This window comes from Trichosurus vulpecula, chromosome 3 (genome assembly GCF_011100635.1).
Source record: "Trichosurus vulpecula isolate mTriVul1 chromosome 3, mTriVul1.pri, whole genome shotgun sequence".
NCBI lineage: Eukaryota > Metazoa > Chordata > Mammalia > Diprotodontia > Phalangeridae > Trichosurus > Trichosurus vulpecula.
Genome location: NC_050575.1, coordinates 214,504,225 through 214,523,741, shown reverse-complemented (window position 1 = coordinate 214,523,741; position 19,517 = coordinate 214,504,225). Strand labels below are relative to the sequence as shown.

The following is a 19,517-nucleotide window of genomic DNA, read 5'->3' as shown; positions in this document are numbered from 1 at the left end:
CTGTGGATCAAACCTCCAAAGGAACATAGCTAGCTCATCTAGAAAAGAAACAAGACCAAGAAAGTTAGAGAGTCCTTCCTTGACTCTCTTGGGCAGAGCAGACAAAGGCCATCTCTGCTCTGTGTGCACATCTCCTGGACAGAAGGAAAATATTCCATAAGGCTTCAAAGAAAATGTCACAAAATGAACCTACTCTTGCTGTCAAAGATTGTAATGAAGTTGGAGAAAAGGAACAAAATCAATTCATTCTTATTGTAATTTTCCGATTGTGATCTCCCCATTTGTTCAGATGGAAGGCTGATGGGCTCAAATTGTTCTTGGAATATTTAAGAAGCTCTCTTAGTCCTTGAATATTGGCTTATTGGTCCCAGTAATTTTACCTCCTGGGGTAAAATTGGCTGCTAACATTTGGACCAAATCTTTGCTCTATTTTTCTTTAAGTTCTGCTGATCATCACCTACCATGTAACACTAAATTTGCTTCCTGGGCTGTTAGGAAGATAGCCTGGGAGATGAGATCGTTTATCATGATAGAGCTGCCAGTTATTCCCAAAGTTCTGGCCCAATAGATATTTCCTTTGGGGCACATTTATCTATGTCCTCCTCTATTTAATTGCTTGGATCTGGTATTTAGAAGGGAGGTGTCCCTTTAGGCTGCTGAGAATTTTTTTAAACTGAAACAGTGATCTCGCCCGTGAATTGTGTGGTGTCTCAAACATGGAACTTGGGAAGGAAAAATTAAAGATAGAATGTGTTCACTGAGTGAATGAATGAGCATTTTAAAGTGTTTAGTATGTGCAAAGTACTGGGGATAAAAATAGGAAACCAAAGACAATCTTTTTCAAGGAGCATCCGTTGAGGACAAGATAACATATAGGAAGTTGCAGCTGCAAGTCATATGGAAAGGCCCAGTGGTCCTTAGGGTACAATGGCAAAGCAGAAAGTAATGCCTTTTCTTTCATGTCATTTCCATGGTAAAGCTATATCCATTTCTGATGTTGATTTATTTAATAGTATCAGAAACTTTTAAGGTGAGAACTTCCGTCTTCCAGGTCTTTAGTAACTGAGGAGGCAGAGCTACAGTGGCTGTGATTGCAGTTGAGTGGTCACATATACAATGCTCGCCTCCACAACAGCTGCAAAGGTTAGACTGCAAGTAGGGCCAGTGGTCTGAAGGCACTCTTATTCCTGGGGGTCTTGGGTTGATATTTGGTATCAGTGGTGGCAGGGATAATAGTTCTTTTCTCAACGAGGGCTGTTCCTCTCTCTGATGGGTATGTGGGCTTAGTTGGAAGTGGGCCTGGTGGTTTGGGGGATCTCCCCAAGATTCTTGGGCCCAAGATCCTGAGCTATCTCCACTGAGGTTTGAGAGGAGGCACTGGCCAAGGTGATGGCAGTGGCATGAATGAGAGTTAGACAAGTCTCTCTCTGTTTTCTGAACTACAAAATCACCAGTGGGAACTTCCACCTCAAACCCAACTTTTCTGAATGTTCCAAATTATTTTTCATAATGTAATCTCATGGAACAAGCAGAATTTCTGGCTCCCAAATGATTTTCACCAAGATCTGGCTGAGTTGTAGGAAACCCTTAGATTTCTGGTTTCTCAGCCATACATCAATCTATTCCAACAATCTGGATTTTGTTAATTTTTTTTGAGATATCTCTGAACTCCAAACTGTACCAATACCCTGGCTGGTACCATCATTCCTAAGAATCTAGGATAAAGAATATGGCAGAATTATATGACATGTATTTCTAGACCTAGTATGGTGGGTCTGATACATTGCCAGCCACTATTGGGGTAAATAGTGGGATTGGAACTTTCAAACTTGTGTCAGACTGTATGAATCAACATTTCTGAAAGGATTTTGGTTAACAGGTCCTGTACATAGGCCAAGGATGGATCCAACATATGGTACAGGGCAGAATTGTTTTATGAGCATATTTTATTTTTGCTGATTTGAATCTACATCAAAAGGTACCAAAACAATGTTTAGAAAATACAATTTTGATAAAGCAAGCAAAAAGACTGACACAAAAGGTTTTCCCTAGGGGTAAGAAATGGCATTCATAGGGCTTTTTCGCCCCCGCCCAAGTGTTCTACCACTCATAAGTTTGAAGACTACTGAATAGTGAATAGATAATGAGATTGCATCTTTTTTTTTCCTGGTCCAATTTGTTATTATACAGATGTAGCTCACATATACTTGACATAAACTAGACAAGGGCAGTGCTGGCTGAATCCACTCTGTTCTTTGAACTTTCCATCATAACAAGAGAGTGTAATCATGGCAGGTGTAGGGTTATGAACTTTGTTTTGCTTTGCTTTTATTAAAATGACAACGTTAGAGTTGTGGTAATAATTCCTTAGATGCATGTACTAAAGCTTTTTTTCCCTTCCTCCATGAGTCCCTTATGCTTTGCAAATGCAATCTCATTAATGCTCAGACTAACCCTCCGAGGCAGGTCAGCAGTGTTGTCTGCCTTCTAGAGGAAAGGGAATTGAAACACAGAGGGGAAAAGTGGTCCACTTAAGGTTCCATGGCAAGATGGTGGCGGGGTCAGCATTAATGCAGAGCATTAGAGAACATCTAGTCCAATTCCCTCTTTTTATAGGTGAGGAAACCAGCCAGAGAAGCAGTGTTACAGCTGGTCAGTGATCCAGTAGGGCTTAAAACTCAGGATCGTAGAGTCCTCATCCTGTGTCCTTTCTACCAGACTCTGTTGTATCCTCTGTCTACACGATTCTGCCTCTTTACATTGTAGTCTGCCTGAACGTAGCAACTATCCTTTTTAAAAACATCTTTCTGCTTTTGTATCTGCATTAGTGCAAAGCTGTTAGCATAATCTTTGGGGCAGGGCAGTAAAGTTATGGGAGCAGGAAGGCAGTACTTTCACCAGTAGCCCTGATGAAGGCTTACATTTATATCTGGAAGGGACCTCAAATCTCATCTAGTCCAAACCCCCTTATTATATAGATGAGTAAACTGGAACCCAAAGAGGTAAAGTGACTAGTCTAACCCAGGCTGTGCTAGAGTCAACTCTTACTCACTCATAGAGCTGATTGTTAAATTCTCAGTGTGAACACTTGTGGAATTTGGCAGATGCTAAAAATCAGAGCTTGATTTATTGTTTTGTTGATTGCCTAGACTTAAGAAAGTGATGGCAAAAATGTTAATTATGCAGATTCAGCTTTAAAGCATATCATGTATGTGTGCATCTGACACACACACATACGTACATATATGTGGGTATATATTGCTTATGTGTATATGTGTATGTGTATATATATATTGTGTGTGTATGTGTATATATATATTATGTGTGTATGTGTATATATATATTATGTGTGTATGTGTATATATGTATATATATGTGTATATATATGTGTATGTATATATATATATATGTATATATGTATACACATACACACATACATACATTTTTTACCTGGAGAGCTAGTTAGTAAACATTTATCAGCACACTCCTGACAAGGACGCACAGGAAGGAAATAACAAAGTCAAGATTTGAAACCTAGGCTTTTATTTCTACCAAATCAAAGCCTGCCCTCTTCTTTCTCTCTCTCATTCTTTCCCCTCTCTACTTCCTCCTCTCCCTCTCTCACTGTTTTTACTTTTACCTTTGTATTGTCAATGCCTTAGTATGGCTCCTGGAATGTATTAGGTTCTTAATTAATGCTTATTGGTTGATGGATTACAGGTCGATAGCATCTAAATGTTAGGAGATCCCCAACCTCTGGGGTTTGTTTCAAAACTGACCCTCATGTGGTAGCTAAATATTTGGAACTAGGTAATGATGAATTTGTGGCAGAGCAGTGAAGTTCAGATGAACCTAGTTACCCGGGTGGCTTTCTCTGCTTCTCTGTTTCTATCTCCCTGTGTTTTTGTGTATGTCTCTGGGAAAGTCCTGTCCATCTGTTTCTTTCGCAGTTGCCAGCTACATCCTTCACTAAAGGGATGATTTAATGTCGCAATGCCCTTCGCAACATATTCCATTCCCTTTTTCACTTTTTCAACTCTACCTATGTCACAGAACTCTGGAAATCAGTGTCTTTAGGAACCCAACTCTACCAAAGTTGACCAGATAGAGTAAATACATTTTGTTAATGTCTGTGGAATGACGTCATGGATGAATCTCTCTTTTTGCCCAAGCTTACATTGCATTGCTTATATTGTTTAGCATCAGGCAGTGTTAGTATTCTAATGGGGATAATACAAGTACCAGTAATTGATAAGGGGTGGTGGCTTAAAGTTGGGTACTAGTCATCACCAAATGGGTCAATGGCCCTAAATAAGGGGAAGAGAATAAGCAGTGCCTTCTATGTTCCAGGCACTGTGCTAAGTACATTTTTAGACAAATATTATCTCATTTGATCTTCACAACAACCCTGAAAAGTAGGTACTCTTCTCATCCCAATTTACAATCGAAGAAACTAAGGCAAGTTAAATGATTTGCCCAGGGTTACATAGTTAATAAATGTTTGAGGCCACATTTGAACCCAGGATCTTCCTGACTTGAGACCAGGCACTCTATCCATTGTACCACCTAACTGCCTCTATACATGCTGCAGTATGTTTATAGCCCTACTCTTATGACAAGCCAAGACCACAAGCTATGCACTCTCTTAAGAAAACAAGATCTGCCACTCTGTCCTAGCTCGAATTAGCCAAACTGAGTGCCTACTATCTGATTATATGGGAGATTATTCCGCTTTTTAGTTTGCTTTGCCTATGTATGTAATCCATTCAAAAATATGTTCAAGTCCATGTATTAGGGATACAGATAGAATCAATTCATGTCAACAAATATTTGTGCCTTCTATGTACAAAACATTGGGCTAGAAACTAGGGAAATTAAAAAAAAGCTAGTGGCCCCTATCTGTAAGGGGCTAATGTTTTATTGGAGGCTACCACATTTACATACATAAATAGATACACTACATTTCGAGAAAGAAGAGAATGCTGATACTAGAGGGATCCAGAAAGTCTTCCTTTAGAAATAAGATGGCAACTCATTGGAGCCTTGAAGCTGAGTATTTTAAGAGGAGATGGTATGGAATGAGTACATTTCATCTTTATGAGACAGGCAAAGACGTGGAGGTAGGAGATGGAATAACAGATCCAGGAAATGAAATATCACGGAAGGCACGGGAGGAGAGAATATCTAAGTGGTGAACAGTATCAAAAAATTACAGAGAGATTGAGAAGTAGAAAGATAAATGGAGGTCAGGTTCAGCAATTTGCAGATTATTGGTAACCTTGGAGAGAGCCGTTTCAGTTGAGTGATGAGGTCAGATTCTTGTTCAGATATGATTTGGACTAGATGGCTTCTAAGGTCCCTTCTAAGTCTGAAATTTTTAGAAATAGTACTTTGCTATGTAGAAAACAGGAGTTAGAGCAGATTTTTAGAAAACTTTGTATGGTAGCTTTGGTCTGCAGTTGCTATTATGGCCTGACTAACAGAGAGAAAAAAGCCTATCATTTGTAGCAGGTATCTGTTATTTGTAAAACTACATAACTGAAAAAAATCTATCATTTCTGTGTGTTATATATGTTATATATTTAGGTGTCATATATACTATATATTTCTCATGATCATGGATTTGCAACTAGAAAAAGCCTTAGAGGCCAACTAGACCAACCTCTTCATTTTACAGACAGTTAATATGAGATCGAAAAAATGTAAATGACTTGCCCAAGGACATACAGGTATGAAGTGGCAGCGGCAGGATTTCAGCCCAGGCTCTCTGATACTGAGCCCACGACTCTTTTTGTTTACACTGTACTGCCTGTTTTAATGTATTAATTTTAGCTAATTAATTATATATAATTATAATTAATAACTATATTAATATATATTATATTATATATATTAATAACTATAAAGATATAGTGCTCTAAGTTTGAAAAGCTTTGAATGGGTCTGTTCACCTTAAAATCGATGAATCAATCGACAAACAATTAAACACCTAGTATGTTTCAGGAACTGCGGTAGATGTGTGGCTACAAACACAAAAGTGAAACAATTCCAATCCCTCCCCTACAGGAGCTTAAAAAATCAGAGGTGTGCTGGAGGACTGAGCTAGATATTAAATTTTTAGTGTGAGGATTTACCGCTCATAAATCAGCAAACACTACAAATCATGGCTTTATTTACTGTTTTGCTCTTGGCTTAAGAAAGTGATAGAGAAAATGTTAATAATGCAAAAAAGCATATACATTTTGTTTTTCCTGAGAGCTGGTTGTTAAACATTTACAAGCACAACCTTAATTTCCATCTGCTCATTAGAAATGGTCCCTTTTCTAGTTGTTGGCAGAACTATAACAAAATGACTTCTGCAAAGTCACAAAATTAGCCAATTGCATGATGGAAACCAGAATTCTGATCTCTTGACTGACGGTCTCCCTCCTGCCCCCAGTCTAATGCTTTTTCTTTCTTTCTTTTTTTTTTTTTTACTTCTTTTTTATTAGTTTATTTAATTTTAGCTTTCAACATTCACTTCCATAAGATTTTTGAGTTCTAAATTTTCTCCCTCTCCCAAAGACAGCATGAAATCTGATGTAGGCTCTACATATATGTTCATATTAAACATATTTTCACATTAGTCATGTTGAGAGAGAGAGAGAGGGAATGAGAATGAGAATGATATGCTTCAGTCTGTATTCAGACTCCATAGTTCTTTTCCTGGATGTGGATAGCTTGCAATGATTTTTCTGTCTCACTAGACTGCCTCCCATTTCTCTGACAGATACAAATAATAACCTTTAACAGATTAATGAAATAAAATTTAATTTATTTGATTAAACTGTTAAAGAGTACCTGCTGTCAGATTCTCCAGGCCTCAGTTTCCTCTACTGTAAAATAAAGAGCTTGCACTACCTGGCTTCTGAGGCCCTTCTAGCTCTAACTCTATGCTGGAGTGATCCCATGACCTTCTGTCCTGTGATAATTGTTAGGGGAATGAGAAGTGAAACCCAGCCATAATTATACTTGTCACCATCTATCCCATTAAAATTGATGCATTCCAGAGCCCTTGATCTAGTTCAACAGACCTGGTTTAGAATCTCACCTCTATCACTATAGCTGTGTGACTTTGGGCAAGTCACTTCACTCTGGCCCTTGGTTCCTTCAACTGTAAAGTGTGTGTAGTGTGTGTGGTGTTTGTAGGCAAGGAAGAGGATGTGGACTAGATGGCCACTGAGGTTCCTAACTATGGGCCCATGACCTTTAAGATACCTCCTGATTCGAACAACTTGTAATTCTCCTTGGAGAAATCTTACTCCTCACATGTTCTCTCAATTCATAGTTTTGGTTAAATCTTGTCAGGAACAAAAATCATTATTTCTCCTAGGAAATGCAAGCTTTAAAATTCATTTATTTTACTTGCCTCTAGATTGTCCCTAACCAGCGTTGGCCTCTGAAGAGGCGCATTGAGGATGGATTGTGCGGATGCTTGAGTTAAATTAGGAAGGTAGTTTTGCTTTTCGTATTGGTAGGAATGACCCCCCCCGTCAGTTGGTTCACAGATAATGATTAGGGAGCATCTATCTATATTCTTACACTTAGGAAGGATATAAGAATTTTGGAGATTATAGGGAAAAGAGGGGAATGAGCTGGGAAGAGGGAAAGAAATATCTCCGGAGAAGAAAAAAGGATATACTGAAACTTTTAAAAAGAACCAAAAAAAAAATAATAGGTTGCAGTTGTCTTTTAAAAAAAAAGGAGCCACCAATCATTCTCCCTCTGACTTTCATTCTCATTCTATGTGTATGTAAAATTGCAGTCATGAATGACTTAAATAAGCCACTTATTTCTGGAACAGAGAATAAGAAAGATATTTAGCCTAACCTTGAAGATGGGTTAAAAAAACACCCTATCCACCCTCAGATACTTTCCCCCCTTTTCTTGGTCAGTGAAAATTTTCCACAGTCTTTCCCACAGTTCCTAATGTCATAGTGATGAAGTATGTGATGGCCATGAGAACCCAGGACCCTGGAGAGTTTGATGAGGGTCGTTTGTATTTCCCATTTGTGCCCAACTTCTCTCTCCCCACATCTTGATTTATATTCAGCCTCGCCTGATTTCTTCCCACTTCTTGGCCCGTCAGCCTGGGCTGATTTGCATGACTGCTCTCACTTTTGATTTCCATGTCTCTCTAAGTTATGCAGACCCACCTGGTTGGAGCTCTGTGCAGTGCTCAGAAAGGTCATGGATGAAGAGATCCAAACTAAATCTGACCATATTTTCACAGCACCAGGATGCTTGATGTTTAGCAGAAACTGGAGTGAGTTCTTAGTTACTGGGCAGAATCCTTTTGGGGCTCATTGATCACTAGTTGTAAGGTCATGTCATGAATTTCCTTAAAATGGAGTCCTTACTCAAATGCATGAGTTCTTAAGCTGGGTTCCACTGAATCCCAAGGGGGGGGGGCATGGATAGACTGCAGGGTGTTCATGACCATAGATGGGGAAGTCTTCATTTTCATTAATCTTTGGTTTCTTTTGTAATCCTGTGTCATTTATTTTATACATTAAGAAATATTCTATCCCCGCATTGGTTCTAATTCTTCTTTACAACATGACTAATGTGAAAATACGTTCAATATGAATGTATATGTAGAGCCTCTGACAGATTGCACATTGTCTTGGGAAGGGGAAAGGGAGGGAGGGGGAGAAAATCTAAAACTCAAAATCTTATGGAAGTGAATGTTGAAAACTAAAAATTACCTAATTTTAAGAAATAAAATAAATGCCACGGCAAAAAAGAAAGACAGAAAAGAAAAAAAACCAAAAGAAACATTCTGAGAAGGGGTCCATAGGCTTTACCAGCCTGCCAAAGGGGCCTATGACACAAAAAGGGTTAAGAACCCTAGCTCTAGTGAAATAAACAGGGGAGCTTTATAGCTTTCAAAATACTGAGATTTTAGGGCCTTAAATTATACCCTAGCGAAGAAAGGATCATCCAATTACAGATTTAGAGCTGAAAGGGACCTTTCTGACAGAGAGGGGATAGATTCAAGATGCAGAATGAAACATACATTTTTGGATGTGGACAATGTGGGAATTTGTTTTGCTTAACTAGGCACATTTGTTACAGGGATTTTGTTTTTCTTTTATATTGGGGAAGAGAGAGAAAAGTGCTTTGAAATTGAAAACTAAAAGTAAACGAAAAAGAAGAGAAGAGGAGAGGAGAAAGGAGATGAGAGAAAGACAGGGGGAATGTGATTTGAGGGCCTTGGGGATTCTAGTAAGATAGTAGCGGCTGTTGGATAGGGCAAAGGACTTCCATATTGAATGTTTTGGGGTAATGGGGCTATTAGCTGAAGGGAATATGAGAGGGACTAGTTATCCTTCTAGGAGGTGGGAGGGAAAGACCTAAGGACTAACACATTTTTATTATGGTGGGAAGAGCCCTATATTTGTAAACCTGAGTTGTCAGTCATTCTGGGCAAGTCAATTCAGGAATCTAGAATTCTCTGGAAAGGCAGTTTGCTATGTATGGTAGAGTGTCTCTCAGACACTCCTCTCTCTGGCATATCATTCATTCAACAAACATTTAAGTGCCTACTGGCTGTAAAACACTTACTAGTTATGCAACCATAGGCAAGCCACTTAATGTTTACTAATAGTATTTTCCTTGTCTATAAAACTGCTGATATAGCATCGCAGGGTTCTTAACCATTTTGTGTGTTATGGATCCCTTTGGGTCAAAACATAAAATAAATTATATAGGATCATAAAGGAAACCAAAGGATGGTGAAAATGAAGAAATATTAGTAGTTAGTTAGAATATTAGCAACTAATAATTAATCATTAATTATAAACCAATAAAGGCAGCTAGTGGTGCAGTGGATAGAATACCAGGCCTGGAGTCAAGAAGACTCATCTTCCTGAGTTCAGATCTGGCCTCACTTACTAGCTGTGTGACCCTGGGCAAGTCACTTAACCCTGTTTTCCTCAAGTTCCTTATCTGTAAGATGAGCTGGAGGAGGAAATGGCAAACCACTCCAGTATCTTTGCCAAAAAAACTCCTAATGGGGTCACAAAGAGTTGGATGTGACTGAAACGACCCAACAACAACAAATAAACTAATAATTTATTGTCAATTAGAATATTAGTTTCCTCATCTATAAATATTGCTGCCAGTATTACTTATCTTACAGTATAGTTGTGAAGATTCAAGATATAAATAACATACACCAAGTATCTTGCAAACCTTAAACAATTATTATTATATGAGATGTCACATGGAAAGGTGGATGGGGGCTAGACTTGGATCCAGAGAGATTCAGGTTCAGGCCAGCCACTGCCGTACATTAACTTTGTGGCCCTGGCCATGTCTTTCCATGCCTCAGTGTTCTAGGTAACTCTGAAAGGCTATAGATGTGGAGGAAAGGGCATTGGATCTAGATTCAGAGGGCCTGGGTTTGAATCTCAGCTCTGTCAAGTACTAGCTAAGTGGCAGTGGTCAGAAAAGTCATGTCATGTCCCCAGGCCATAGATTTCTCATCCATAAAATGAAAGAGATAAACTACATGGTCTCCAAGGTCCCTTCTAGCTCTATTACCCCCTTAGATCATTAAGTTATAAAGGAGTCGCTTATCTACATCAGTGGATGGAGTTTAAACACCAGGAGTTCTTTAAACAGATGAAATCCCAGATCCAGAATGAAATATTACCATTGTTCCAAAAAAGTCAGCTCTGATGATGGTTGCTTCTCCCTTCTCACTATTTCTCCCCCATCTCCATTGGCTCTATTTCAGTTTTCATCTCTAAGGGCTGCAAAACTGACCTGAGCTTTCTGTCAGTACCTCCTTGAGCTGAATAAGTATTCTGGTGGATTTTTTTTAGCACCATAGAAAGTATGTCTCATATTAACAGGAATGGATGCCTTTCATCTATTTTTCTTCCTGTCTGATTTCTTGATGGTAAATGGTCCTTTGTTAGGAGATAGGTTGGTATTTAGTGAATTGGCTTTTGTTTGGTCTGTCTGCTGGGGATTGGGGGCCATTTTGAGAGAATCCTGTCTATTTTTAAGTCCTCAACCAGTATCTGTGACTTTACACTTCATTGAAGAATGTTGCTTGGATCCTTTCAGTGGTCTAGGTGTTTTAGAGAGAACAGACTGTCATCTAAACCCTAAGGTACAGTGACAGGGCATCCCAGCCAGTACTGATAGGAGGGGAGAGAAATGTTATGCTCAAAATTTTAGATGTGCTATTAACTATTCTAATAGGTGCAAGGGAAGTATTGTGATAGCGCATAGAAAGCTGGCTTCTGAGTCGGAATGACCTGGGTTCAAAGTCCTGCCCTGACACATCCTGCCTGTGTGACTTTGGGCAAGTCATTTAACCTCTCTAAGAGTCTAAATCACAGAACAGTTGCCTATCTGTTTTGGTAGAGAGAATTTCCTCATTGGGAATTCCCTGCAGCAATAAAATCATATATTGGGGGAGGGGGGAAGAAAAGGGAAGGAAACGAGAGGGAAGGGAGACAGAGGGAAGGAGAAGAGAAGAAGGAAAAAGGAAGGGGAAAAAAGGGGGAGAGAGAAGAAGAGAAAGGAAGGCAAGAGGGGAGGAAAGGGGAGAGAGAGAAGAAGAAGAAGAAAAGAGAGGAGAAGGGAAGGGGAGGGGAGAAAAGGAGAAAAATGGGGGGGAGAGAGAGAGAGGGAGGGAGGGAGAATGAGAATATGAATGGGGGGAAGTAAGAAAATTTAGGGCTACCTGCAGTCTAGCTTGCTGCCTATAAAGAATTATACTTACTAATGATGAGTTGGCTGAGATTTCTGTAAGTTAACTTGCAAATGGAAACCCAGCACCTCTGCCATGTGTCATTGAAAAGAGTGGTCTTAATGAACATTGGTATTGTTCCTGCTATGAGACATTTGTTTCCTATGAGGTATAAAGTGCAGGCTGCAGAGAGAGCCTAGACTGGCAACTGGGGCAGAGCTGGCATAAACATGCCAAGAATTCTCCTTTGTCTGGGCTCTCAAAAAGGTGAGAGACAAGGCAAAGAAAGTCACAGAGAAGCTTGGCTCTGGGGAGTGATAATGGGACACGGAGCTTTTCAGGTTTTGCTGAAGGTCACTGGTTCAGTTCAAACTCCAGCTGCTGGAAGTCGTTATTGTTTGAAGGCTGATGGGAAATTAGTTTCAGGCAGCTTTCAGGCAGCTTCCTAAAAGTCTTCAGTATAATTAGTCTCTCTTCCTGACAGTCTTTGATGGAGGCTAGAAAGGGCAACAGGTATACAATTGCTCTTACCCAAAGAAGTGAGTATTGTTGGATAGGGAAAAAAAACAAATCTCGTGTGGGATGAGGAGGAAAATCAAAGCAAGAGGAAGGAGGAAAAGGGCAGAGAGAACATATAGCCAGGCACACCCCACGTTGGCCTATTCACCTTAGTAAGCTGAGCGTGCCAGTTTCTGAGAGGGTCAAATCAGCCAGCCTGGTAGCCTTGGAATGGCAAGATTAAAGTATGAAGTTGGACTGAATCCCAGGAAGACCTACCCTTTATTTCTGAAGGCATGGTTCATGCTGATACCAATAGGCTGTCCACTCCTTGCTCTCTCCTGCCTGCTTATAATTTGTTTCACCTCTATGACACGTAGTTGGCCAAAGTGTGGTGAATATGGGTGAGGCCAAGGTTATAAATGTGGTCATCACTTCATACCAAGGGAAAAAAAAAAGATTTTGTTCTACAGAGACTATACCCCTAACCCAAGTTTACTGTTTCCCACGTTCATCATTTGGGTCATGGGGTTAGGGATTGGGGCATGTAAGAGAGTATGTATAGTTCAATACAGAGCATCACTACTACCAACCAAAAGTGATGATGATGGGAGGTCAGTCAAGCCTACAGTGGCCCACTGTGTACCAGGGACTGTGCTAAATGACGGACATATAAAGACAAAAATGAAATAATACCTGCCCTAAAGGAGTTTATATTCAAATAGGGGAGACAAGTATAAACAAAACGTATTTAAAACTGAATCTATGGTACTTTGGGGGAGCCAGTGGCAGCTGGAGGGATCAAGAATAGTTTCATATGGTCTTTGAGCTGAGTTTGGGAGCAAACAAGAGCTTCTGAGAAGGGGAAGGGATGTAAGAATGCCCTCCAGGCATGGGAGTATGCCTGTGAAATGGCATGGAGATGGGAGATACGGGGTGTCATGTATAAGGAATAATAAAAAGTAGTGGTACATTATACATCAACATCTCTTTTTTAGATTCCCCCCCCAAAAACAGGTGCCATGTTTTCTAAGCCTCTTATCCATGCCTGATCTCCTAATTGGTGACTTCCCTATGACCACCATTTTAGAAAGGATCCAGCCATGCTTCACCTCTCTAATAACAGCATCTATATAGTACCTACTATGCACCAGGCACTGTGCTAAGAGCCCTACAGTTATTAACTGATCCTCGCAACAACTCTGGGTAGTAGCTACTATTATTATCACTTTTTTACAGATGAAGAAACTGAGGCAAGCAGGTTAAGACACTTGCCCAGGATCACACAGCTACTAAGTGTCTGATGCATATTTGAACTTAAGTCTTTCTGATTCTAGGGCCATGCTCTATCCACCGCAACACCTGAAACCCTTCTTCTCTCCTACCACATTTCACCTTGGAGAAACCTTTGGCCCTAGGCCTTGCTCTCCTGATTGGTTACTCTCCTTTTCCTGCCCTACCCCAACCCTTCCCAGCTTGTGTGTGCTCGCTCTCTCTCTCTCTCTCTCTCTCTCTCTCTCTCTCTCTCTCTCTCTCCCTCTCCGTCTCCCTCTCCCCCGCTCCCTCCCTCCCTCTTTCTTTCTATGTGTGTGTGTCAATTATGTATATAAATATGTGTGTAAGTATTAGTATATGTATGTATATGTATATATATGTGTGTATAATATAATCATACACACATATATACATATACATAAAACAGACATGAAAGTGCTTAATATGTATATTCGATGCCATTTTACCCAAAGGTTCACTGAGGACTGTAAATAAAGCTTCATCCCAAAGTTTCATTGCGGTATCATATTCTATTGTCACCCAGAAGAAACGAAATCCTGAGAATAAGTCTTGGTTAGTTACCAAGTCATCAGAAAAGATAATTGGATTTGTTCCAATTTACCCCTTTTCTTTGGTGTCTTGTTGACATGAGTTTCGGTGGAAGGTTGTTGATTCAGAAGCAGTCCCCTTCCAGTGTCAGTTGTCTTCATGCAAAATGAATAAAGATAATGGCAAATTTTGTCAACCTCGGCAAGGCATTGGTCCCAAATGTGGCTGGAGTTTCAGTATCGTCTTCTCATGTCTAGGGGAAGGTGAGTAGGGAGGAGGGGACTTCTGCATGCCCTTGGTTCCCCACAGAGATTAAAGGATGATAAAGAAGTACCTTTGGCAATAACAAGATGAGAAGTAGCAAATGTCAGGGAAGAGATTGAAGATGAACAAAGGAGAGGAGATGACTGCTGAAGCAATGCCTTGGAGTAGGTGGGAGGGTAGGGGAAAAGGGTACAAATAGAGTGATTAGCTTCAGCAAGTGGTAAGGATATCTCTTCTCTGGCCAAGGGGAGGAGGAAAGAGAGGGCAGCATTGCTGAGGGTGTTTGATCAGAGACCTGAGGAAGTTAACACCAGATAGCCTAATATTTCCGAAGAAGACTGAGGCAAAGTCATCTGTTGGATGTGAGGGGTAGAGATGTTAGAAGGAACAAGAAGAGAAGATTTCTTATAGTCGCTATTGGGAATGAGATAAGGACTTAATAAGGATTGTTGAGCAGCAGGGAGGGCTAAGCTGAGGTTATAAATCATGAATATGTAGCAGGTCAAATCAACTTGATTTTGTGGCTTATTTTTCCCCAGCAATTCTCAGGCATCCTGGAATAGGAGCAGAGACATTGGACATGGGAGGTGGGGCGGGGGAGGATGAGGTTCGTGATTTGGGAGTGGAGGAAAGTCAGAGGGAGGCAACATGGTACAGAGGGAAGAATACTGGCTTCGAAGTCAATGGACCTTGGGTTTTGAATCATGCTTCTGTTATTTGCTACTTAAGTGACCCTCTGTAAGACAGTTAATACGTTTATCCAGAATTGAGCTTGAGCATTCTGGGAACCAAGATGTTTGTGATTCAGCTACAGATAATGCAAATGGTATGCTGTATATGTCAAACTGATGTTCCAAGAGAGAAGTTCTGAATATGTCACCTCCCCTGCCCTGTTCAATAAATTCTTGTGGCTCCCTATTACCTTCAGTATCAAATATAAAATCCACTGTTTGGCTTTAAAACCCTTCATAAGCTGACCCCTTACTATCATTCTAGTCTTCTATCTTATTCTCCTTTGAATACTCTAAAATCCAATGACACTGGCCTCCTTACTGTACCTCCGTCTCCCAATTCCATGCATTTTAATTTTTACTGAGTGTCTCATGTCTGGACCCTTCTCTGTCCCCATCTCTGCCTCTTGGCTTGCTGGGTTTCAAGTCCCAGCTAAAGTTTTGTCTTCTGCAGGAAGCCTTTCCCAGCCCCCCTTCATCGCCATGCCTCCCTTTTGAGATTGTCTTCAATTTATCCTCCCTCTGTCTTGTTTGTATGTGGTCGTTGCACATTGTCTTCCCCTTAAGATAGAGCTCCTTGAGAGTTTTGCCTTTCTTTGTAGCCTGAATGTTTAAAGCACATCATAGGTGCTTATTACATGTTTCTTCTCGATGTTGTTGGGTGGTTCAGTCTTATTAGGATCCAGGACTATCTCTGACCTCTGAGGCCCCTTCTGTCTCTAAACCCATGATTCGGTGATCTTAGATGCCAGTGATTCTAATGTGGGAGATAAGGAAGCGTTAAACTGGAGAACCATGGATGTTGTATCTCATCTAAGGCTGGGCCAGCACCTGTTGGGTTCTAGACTTCAAGGGCTGCTGTGATCAAATATTAATCCTTGACCCATTTCTCTCTGTGGTAAAGTCAAAACCCAGTCAACTTAAAAAAAGCCAGCAACTGTCATAAAGGGATCTTTTTAGACCCACTCAGCTTCTCAAACAACAGGACTTCCTTTCTCATGACATTCTATTTCCTGCTGAGCTCTCTGAGCTATAAGTACCTGGTCCTACCTTCCTAGAGGGAGAAGAAGTGGTTTTGCCAGACCACAGACCCCTGCTGCACAGAGATTGGATATTTTTTTGCCTGGCTTTCTACTGCAAGCTCCTAGCTCAGTATGACCCTGTCGTGTTTGCAGTTAGACTTAATCAATAGTACTTTAAAAATAAGATTTGCCCTTTGAAATCCAGCCCTGAGTTAGCTCTTCATTTCTCTCCTTTTGAAAAGTACAGGTTTTATTCCATGATTTATTCTAAAAAAATACTGCTTGGCAGTAGAAAGCAAAAACAGAAACCCTACAACTTCCTAAGAACAGAGAACTCCACTGGTAAGGTGGGGGCTGGGTAGTGCTTGTCAGGGAGGATATGTCACTGAGTTCAAAATTTTGGGGAATTGAGAACCATATGAACTTGGTTAACTTCTTTCTGCTATCTGAACAGCCCTCCATTGGCAAGGGCTCTGAGTCTCTGCTCCCCGAAGGATCCTAGGGTGGAAGTGTGCAGTGCCTAAGGAAGACTTGAAAAGCTGAGCATTGTCGAGATGCTGCAGTCTGAAGGAGTGGGGATGTGACTGAAACTGTTTGCTTTTTTTCTTTCATTATTTTTTTAAAGGTGGATTTAGTGGGCTGATGGCATCGATTGAGAGTCAATTGATGAACTGCAGCTTAGGATGTGTGTGTGTGTGTGTGTGTGTGTGTGTGTAAATGAAGATCAGGACCAATAACTATTGTCTTTGGGGGTAGTATCAATTAACCAAGCATTTATATATTTATAGCACACCTAGTACACACTAGGCACTGTGTTGGGCACTGGGGATAAAAAAGACAAAGTTCCCTTAAGAGACTTACATTCTATGCCAGAAAACAACATGAATGCATTTTCAAATAAATAAAAGATAAGCTTGGGGTGGAGACTGCAGGAGGCACAATTGAAGTTGGTTGTTTAGCCAAGATTGCTTAGAATAAGGAGAGTCCATATGGGCTAATGGCCATTTCTAATAATTCACTGATTCTACTTGTTTAAATCTGTTCAAAGTAAAAACCAAAGTCTGATTATTGCCTTAAATCAGCATCCTTTGAGAATGGAGGCAAACAGAGATATTCCAACTGCTCTTAAACATAGAGGCCTTTTGCATTATTTATTTTTACCTAAGTCTTTTGCCTAATCAAAGTTTCCTTATACACTTGGCCAGATTTAAAGCCCTTCACATAGCAATTAAGACTATTTTGTTCTAACAATTCAGTGATACACAAGTGAGTCACTCAGCACTTAATGTGCTCTCAGTAGAAGCAGAGTGCTGGTGTAGAGCAGGGTGGGGAACCTGTGGCCTGGAGGCCACATGTGGCCTTGTAGGTCCTGGGGTGTGGCCTTTTAACTGATGCCAAGTTTTGCAGAACAAATCCTTTTATTAAGGGGATTTGTTCTGTAAAGTTTGTATTCAGTCAAAGGGCTGTGCTTGAGGACCTAGAAGGCCATGTGTAGCCTTGAGAGGCTGCAGGTTCTCCACTCCTGGTGCAGAGCTTCTTATTCCTTTGGAGTTGGTGGGGTTGATCATGGTTGTCTATCAAAGATGGCAATTGGGAATTCTGGAAATGGATATGTATGTGATTCAACTACAGTACAGGGTAATATGACAATTGTATGATTCAGACTTGCCAGGAGCCCAGAAGACCTCAGTTCAAGTCTGGCCTATGAACTCTCTGAGACTCTAGGTTGCAGAGCAGGTATCAACGGGCATTGGTATAATAGAGGAAGTCTTCTCCTTGGTAGTCCCCAATGGAATGGCAGGTCTGGTAAAAATGAAAAAAAAAAAAGAATTAAAAGTTGATATCTCCCTTGGATTTTGCTCTTCCTCTCCAAAGGCTTCAATAAGGTCTTGTGAAGATGACCAGGGTTCACAGTGTTCCTCTGAAAAAAAAAATCTCTTCTCTTCTCATGATTGCTGGTAAAGTTCAGAATTTAATGTTCGATGTTGATTTGCCGTATCTTGTTACTAAAGCTGAAGTTCATTCCCCACTTCCCCCTCCCCAGTAACAGGGAGCATTCACTCACTGGTGATTCAACGACAAGTTGAGTGTACATTGTATGTAGATCGCTCTATTTCAACCTAGTAAGAAATTATAGAAAGAGAATCATAGAACCATTTACTAATAACTGGAGAGGATCTTCATTGGTCATTCTAGTTCAGTCTCTTCATTTTAAAGACAAAGAAACTGAGGCCGAGAAGTGAAAGGTCTTTCCCAAGGCCCCTTAGGTAGTAATCAGCTGGACCGGGACTTGAACCCAGGTCTTCTGACTCTAAACCCAGCACTCTTTCCATAGAGCCTCTCATGATAATGATCAATAGCTTTAAAAAAATCACAGCCTTCATTCTGACAAAAAGAAAGCCACTGATTAATGTTAAGCCTTTCAGGGTCTTTAGACTAAAGGGATGCAGACTTCATTTTATGGAAAAGAGCCTTATGTATTTCTTTGTTACTTTTTCACATTGTCATATTCACAAAATCAGAGACCCATCTGTGAGACACTATTCACACCCCTCTGTTCTTTACCAGACCTCCCATGAGGTTAGGGTACAAAAATAGCTTATGAAACCATCATGGAACTGAAAACAGGCAGCCTTGCATAATAAATAGAGGGCTGACTTTACAGTTGGTCCACGTCTGGCCTTTTACACAGGGTGGCTATATAATTCTGGGCAAGTTATTTAACCTCTCGGTGCCCCACCCCCACCCCACAAGACTCTAAATTATAGATGATTGACCCAGCTCCATTACTAGAAGGAGCCACCTACTCCTTCTCACAAGTTCAAATTCCACAAAAGTATCTATATATATGTATATATACATACATATACACACATATATATACACATATGTATATATGTATATACATATATATATATATACATACAGAGAGAGAGAGAGAGAAAAGGTAGATAGATAGATAGATAGATAGATGGATGAATGGATATTAGTGTTAATTGACCTGCATAGTCCTTCTAGTGTTTCATTACTGGTATCTCTTTATGGCAGTCCAGAAAGGCTTTTCTTAACAGGATTGTAAGATTTAGTCTTGGAAGGTATCTCAGAGGTTATATAGTCCAACTCCTTCATTTTACAGGTGAAAACATTAAGACCCAGAGAGGAGTAGTGACTTACTCAGGTCACAAAGCTTATCACTATGAAAGCTTTGAAAATGGGGAAAGCCTACTAACTGTGAAGTGAAGGCAATGGGTAGAGATTGAATGATGACAATATCTTTGTCCAGATTATTTTCGTTTTATAAGAAGATGCTCAATTTGGTGGGAAAATTGGCCTGGAAGTGGAAGAGATCTGCAGGGTTGTGGTTGTTGTTTGTTGTTGTTGTTGTTTTAATCCAGCCTCTGCCCTTAGCTAGCTTTGTGGCTTTGAGCT

General features: G+C 40.3%; 1 protein-coding gene and 1 pseudogene across 1 annotated transcript in view; one reads left to right on the top strand and one right to left on the bottom strand.

The window, feature by feature from the left end:
* ALK (ALK receptor tyrosine kinase) overlaps positions 1-19,517 on the top strand; it is a 1,045,272-nt gene that overhangs the window by 184,265 nt on the left and 841,490 nt on the right. The window lies entirely within an intron of this gene.
* Positions 1-19,517, bottom strand: part of LOC118841221 — a 102,783-nt pseudogene that overhangs the window by 82,423 nt on the left and 843 nt on the right.